The sequence below is a fragment of the Cupressus sempervirens genome, chromosome 3, assembly GCF_028749045.1.
Source record: "Cupressus sempervirens isolate cs-2001-9-10 chromosome 3, ASM2874904v1, whole genome shotgun sequence".
Lineage (NCBI taxonomy): Eukaryota > Viridiplantae > Streptophyta > Pinopsida > Cupressales > Cupressaceae > Cupressus > Cupressus sempervirens.
This window is the reverse complement of record NC_143120.1, coordinates 761138676-761145799: the sequence shown is the minus strand read 5'-3', so window position 1 is coordinate 761145799 and position 7124 is coordinate 761138676. Positions and strand designations below refer to the sequence as shown.

Below are 7124 nucleotides of genomic sequence, written 5' to 3'. Positions count from 1 at the left end.
ACTATTTTAAAGACATTTACTATTGATTCATATATAATCAATTAGGCCATTTTGTTAGATTGTGGTGACTAATCAGGAAAGTACTATACATGTTATAACCCTAAAGCAGTTTAATACTTATATAAAAGGGCTTAGGGTTGGGTATTTTTCATAAGTTGTGATGTGAAATTGGTTCTTGCGGCGGTATTGAGCTGTAAGGGATTACGGATTGTAATCAGGTTGTAATCACTAGATTGTAATAAGATCAGACTTGTTGTTTGGTGGACGTAGCCCAGGGATTGGGTGAACCATGTTAAATCTTGGTGCCTTGTGCTCATTTCTGTGTGTTTTATTATTTTCTGTTATTGGTTATATTTGCATGTAGTTTTTATTTCTGTCTGTGGTTTATCCTAACACATTTTACTATAGAACCTTCTCCACATCCTATTCTAGAATTCTTTGGATAGATGATATGAATATCTTGCTCTAATACTATTTCAAGGCAATTGTTTATATATATCCCATATTTGGATCCGATTTTTTTTGAAGTGTCCTTTGTCTATTACCTATGTACATCATATTGCTTTGAGTTTTTTCCCCCTTTTTCTAACATCTCTCTTATCATAATTTCATTATTATTCAGCTAGAGCAAGCCATTATCATAGATGTTTAGATTCAATTTGGCAACTAATTCGTGTGGTATTTCAAATTTTCATGTAATGCCAAAGCCCCACCACAAGTTACCTATATAGTTGATTTTTCTAGTTAAGATATTGCTCAAGACTAATTAAAGGGCTTCATTTATTTGCTTATAGGTTGGACATAGTATGGAGCTAATTATTGTCTTGGCTTCTACAACAGAAGCTATCCTACTTGGTTGCTAGCACTATCTGGTTATGTTGGGCACCATTAAAATCATCCCCTCATTCTTTGTTCCTCAAATGGGTGGCGAAAATGTAAGTTGAAAATGCTATGCACTTCTACAGTCTCAAAAACTTTGGTAATAGTCCATTATGGAGCTTCCTATGCTTCATATATCTTAAATTTTTTTTGAGGGTTTGGCTACCAATGGAATCCTAATTTCTATTAATTTAGTGGAAGGTACATTTGATAGCTTCAATAAGGTTTTTATAGGTCTCAATTCAATAAATTAAATATCCATACAAGATGACAAAGCCAAAGTTATCCTGACATTACTATTCATAGGAAGTCTCAACACCCTTTTACAATTGTACTTTGAGACTAGGCTTCCTACTGTTATAGGAGGATCCTATGCTTTCATTCTTCCAATTGTTTCCATTGTTGGTTCTAGCAAATTTCAAAAAATAATGGACCCGCATGATGTATGTAAGGAAATTGGTACATTGAGTATTCTTCAAACTTGATTTGGAAACATATATGGTTTATTACTCTTTGCTAACCCATGAATCCTTTTCTAGAGATTTGGATGCATTTGGTTTACAAATTATTGTTGGATTTAGTGGTCTCTAAGCTATTGTTCCTAGGTCTTTTTATTTTTTGCATCTTATCTTATCCATAGGCTACAAATTTGTTTTAGATTTCATCACTTTATAGTCTCTAAGGCTTGGCATTATTATGTTGATGGTCTTGCTCTTCTTAGGTTTCTCTTTTCAAGTTTCTAAGTCTATTTTCTATAGTTCCTCTAATAACTCTTGTAGGGCTTGGCCTCTATGAACTCAGGTTTCCTAGGGTATGTATATGAGACCAATTCCCTAGACCCAACTTGCTTAATCAAATGTCTAATTATCCTAGATTAATGACATCTTTCTTAGAATAGTTCTACTTGAATGAGTACTTTTTAAATAGAATGCTAATTTATTTCAGTGACTCTTAATTCATACAATCCTTAATTGAGGATCATTGATGGGTTATGGTTGTGAACACCCAAATCCTGGAGAGCTGTGTGGTGCATCATAATATGAGTTTCTCACTTGGATATTAATCTAAGTTGGTGTTTGTGCACACCTTTCCAACTTACAATTTAAATTCAAGGAAGTAGAGCTAATTGGTAAATAATTTTCATGCAATGAAACTAGGTGAGCAACAAAATGGATGCTCACTTTGGCTTTTAGGGATACTAATTAACCTTGAATTTGGAGAGCATCTCATTGAAATGTTTTATTAGTAGAATATTTAGAGAACTTTAAGCCAATTAAGTATTGGTCTATTGATCTTGTAAATCTCCTTATTTGTGCTAGTTGGGATTTTTCACTAGATGAACTTGATCTATGGTTTTCAAGGTTTTCAATCCCATCTTTGTTTAAATGTCTACATTCAAAATACAAACTTGGCCTGACCTATATGTAGCACATTTATTTTTTTGGATTTCCTTATTGTTAAGAGCTTTCTTTGGAAGTTATGGTTTTACAAAGTGTTTTATACATTTGTAATTATAGGGCACGAATGGTTAACTTCTTTTTTAATTTAGTACAACCATGTTGAATTGCATGATTTATTTATGTCAACACTTCCATATGTTGAAGTCAGATCAAGTTTCCTATTCATTTTGTAATGTTATTTGTAGGTGGCTAAATGCATAGAGATAGGACTTCCACAACTTATTGCATTGGTCTTTTTTTCATAGGTAAAACCATCAGAATTTTGAATGAGACTATTAAATATGTCAATTTATCATTTTTTTAATTTTGAACTAGTAGCTTCTAGTTTAAAAACTCATACACAATCTAAACTAGGAGCTACTAATTCAAAAGATTAAATATATGATTTTAAAATTTGCAAAATGAGCATTTATTTTGGGTGGGTTCCTAAAAATATTCTTACCTCTTCAGGAGATTGGATCTTTAGGTTCAAATTTAAAGATTTATACATTTGATTTTATGCTTCTAGTATTGAGAGTATACATGGTGTTTTAACCTTGTACTTGGGTCTACAAATAATGTTTTCTAGTTGGAAGAAAGTATGGTATTTGCTTGAGGTATAGCAGGCACAGTAACTAATTAAATCCCTTTTTTTTTATTTCAGTATGCTCGACATATCAAGCCTAGAAAGAAACATATTTTTTAGTACTTTTTTGTCATAATTACTTTCACAATTATTTGGCTTTATGCTTATTTTCTCATAGTAGGTGGAGCATACAAGCATAGCCCTCAAAAAACCCAACTTCATTGCAAGATTGATAGTTCTAGATTGGTTACACATGCCCCATGGTATAGACTACTTACAAATTTCTTGAATGTTAAATCACATTTTTAAAAATAGTATTCACTCATTCTTGTTATTCTACAGGATAAGGATTCACTATCCATTCCAACAGGGAGCACCCATATTTGATGCAGGACAAGCATTTGCAATGATGGTTGTTCCTTTGGTCTTACTCATTGAGGTTAGCTTGTCAAATTCCAAATTCCAGTCTTCATATTTAATTGTTTTTGTAGTTGCTAACTACTTTGTTAATTATCCATATGCTGCAAAGTGTATTGATTGTTGTGCTTTGAATTGGTAGTCTAGTCGTGCATTTTATGTTGTGTCAAGGTACACAAGTGCCACAACTCCTCCTTCATCTATCTTAAAGAGGAATCCTTGTTGCACATTTTCTGAATGCACTTAGATGCTTTAGGGAATCCACCTAGTTCTCCTTGCTAGATGATTCCACATGGAATCAACTCTCTTTGGTCTAATGGTGCATTTTCTCTTTAGCAGCAGGCTACAGATCTGTTTGCAGTATTTATATGGTATCAATTTTGTTAGATCCCCATTTCCTTCCATGTAATTGTTGTCTCTTGAGTCATTTCTTGTTTGATAGCTACATGAATTCTAGATTAACAAATTGAATGCTTTTTTCAGAAAAATATGATGTTTATATTTCTATTACAATGGTTGACAATTTTTGGTCTATTTAAAAAAAATGTTGTTGATCTTTTATTTCTATTTTGTCTAAATTTGGTTCAATAATTATTGTTTGTACAACATTAATGGAATACTAGATGAACAAATATCTAGTTTGGTTTGCAGTGAAATATGATGTTGTTGTATCCATTACTTATGGAGGGCTTAACTTTATTGTGGTCGAAACAACATCTACTACATAGGCATGTGTAGAATTATTGCAGATTAAAAGCCTTGGTATTGAAACATTTATGATATTGGTATGTTCTTTGCTGAAATGAGCCTTGAGTGAGTCTTATATGGAGATGCTCATCTTTTTTTTTGTGAACTATCCTCGTATGCTTTTAAAATTTAAAATTGTTGAATATAGGTTTTCGGAGCCAAGAAGTTACTCACAAAACAAAAAATAAAACCAATTAAAAGTCAACATTGTAGATGTAGCGGCATCATATTTACTTGTTTAATCTCGTTGGTATTGAAACATGTTTTATCTTTTAGTTTTCTATTGAATATATTAATGGGTTATGTAGAGACACTATTTTTTAGTGTGCTAAATGTTTCTAAAAAGCTTGCAGTTTTAGGACACCTATGCTACTAAATTGACTCTATTTTGTACTTTTTATCAAAAATGTTTAATATTTAAGAGGAAACATGTATAGTGTATGTTTAAATTTTTTTTCTTTGGTAGTTTCTTTCGTTATTGTAGATTTTTTTCTTGAGTTCATCTATTGTAGGATCATAATCTATTATTTCTTTTATTTATTTATTTTTGAGGCTTACTCTATGTTTGACAATCAATAATGCACCTATATGTTGGTTTATACTTTACAAAAGATCAAAATCAAAATCAAAATTAGTTAAAGTACATGTAGGTATTTCTACATAATGTATTTGATCTATAGATTCATACCAAAATCATTGGTTCATACTATGAAATGATTTAGAATCATAGATTCATACATTGAAATGATTTAGTTTTAGAATTATGTATATTTCTCTTTTTTTTAGTATATATAATGCATAAATAAATATATATATACATATATATATATATATATATACATATATATATATATATATATATATATATATATACATATATATATATATATATGTATGTATGTATGTATATGTGTACATATATATGTGTGTGTATATATACATACACACACACACACACACATATATATATATAGTGTAACATGGAGATGCATCCCCCCTTTTTTCCCCACATCTAAGAGACTTGGATGCATTGGGGACTCCATCCCCCCTCCCTAGCGGTGCCACTAGATTCCACCACCTCTGCTGAGGATGGGGGATGTCCCAATGTTGACTATTTGCTAATTCAACTATTTATGTTCAATGTTTGATGTCCCAATTCTATCCAATATTCAAGTATTCACTCTTTTACATCTTTATATCTTATATAGCAATACATCTTTTCATAACTAGCATTTAAAGTACCATATGTATATATATATATATATATATATACCCCCTCCTATCCCCTAACACCATCTCCCCACCATTCTGCCACCATCCCCAAATTAAGGCCCCTCTATCCCCTTGTCCTAGAAACTTGTACCCCTTTTCCCCCATCTTGCCATCCCCTAGGGTGGTGTATTATACATACACACAAATCCACAGATCCAATTCACATACTCGAATTAGATTCATTTCACGTATCGATAACTAAGCCTTTCTGTTCTTAGACAACTTGGAAAATGTGAAATCTTTTTAGCTGTCCTAAGATGGCAAGATGTACCTATGGACTATGAACTAGACAAACCAAAAAATTTAGCATTCAAAGGGATGTAGAAAGATCTAAAATACCATGAACCTAAAGTTGCATGCTTATGGGCCTCCAGACTACATAAATGAATAATATAAAGGCTTACTTCTAGGAGGATAGAGATGTGTATATTGTGCATTGTAGGATGATTGAAGACCATTGTATTACAAAAAAATGATGGGATGTTGAGGGGTGGGCTATACATGCAGGGTTAGTTGAGATTCCCTTATAGTAGCTAGGTGGGTCTAGGGATTGGAGTAGTGGGGATGTCAAGGTATTTGTAGTGGACATTTGTAAGATTATATTTTGTATCTTTTGATGAATAATGTAAATATTATACTACATATATATGTTTTTGATCATTGCATCAATTGATTGTCAATGTAATTTCAGCTTCTTTGAAACATATTGTTTGCCAAAAGTTAAATTGTTAGTTTTTTAATTTTTAATTTTTGAAAAATAATAGGTATATATTTTATTAATAATGCTGGACTGGCTTTCCTTAAGATCTCTTGTTCCATCCCTACTATCCCTCAAACTCAGAGAAAAACTAAAGAATTTATAATAGCTTATCATTTTTTTTTACTGTGTTATTTAGGAGAAGTAAGAGAACCATCTTCGAAGAATAAAGGAGAAAGTTAGAACACCAGAAGGCGTGCCACGCTTATTTTACTTAGTAACTATTCAGGATGAGCACATTAAATTGACATTTTACCCTGCACTAGAAAACACTATTGTAACAAAAGATCTGGACCAAGTAGATTGCATTCTTTACTTTTTTTTAACTATCTCGTTCTTTGCCCCTTATTCTATGGTAGCATTCATTTTATTGGTTGGATTTGTAAGAAAACATCAACAAGTTATAAAATTGAGGTTAGTTTTACACTTATTATAGAAAAAGTCTTTCAAGGTCCATGCATTTAGATGCCACTACCAAATTATGCATATTTTGATTTCATATATCTACTCATGATAGTAATAAATGCTATTTTCAGCACCTCTTTCTTAAATATTTTGTATATTTCCATAAACTTGTCTATTTAATTTTTTTAATTTTATTTATTGTGTTCTATTATGCCACTTGAATTGCCTATGGTCTAGACAAAGAGTTTAGACATGTGGTCACATTGGATAGCATAGTTTTTAAGAAGTTTGATACAATGAGTGGTGGCAATGGAAAACCACAGGGTGGTACAATGGGAACATCCATAAAGCTTCTAGTGTTTTTGGGGAAACTAATGAAAGTGCTAAAAAGGAACTTGAAAAATTAGTTGAACAACTTAGAAATATACATGAAAGGATAAGTGCTACAATTAAGTAGTATCAAGGAGAAAATAAGACCATGTCACATTTCGAACTAGAATCAGCCAAGACATAATTGGAGGTCTAGAAACTAAACAACAGTATTTCCAATCTATTATTTGTAGACATCATTGCCACTTTTTTAGCCATGGAAATGGTTTACCTTATTTCACCATTTTTCTAA

At 31.7% G+C, this 7124-nt stretch overlaps 1 pseudogene; it reads left to right on the top strand.

Annotated features, from left to right (window-relative positions):
• The first annotated feature begins 806 nt into the window (after window positions 1-806).
• LOC149569035 (nucleobase-ascorbate transporter 5-like) lies at window positions 807-3568 on the top strand (annotated as a pseudogene).
• The last annotated feature ends 3556 nt before the right edge of the window (window positions 3569-7124 follow it).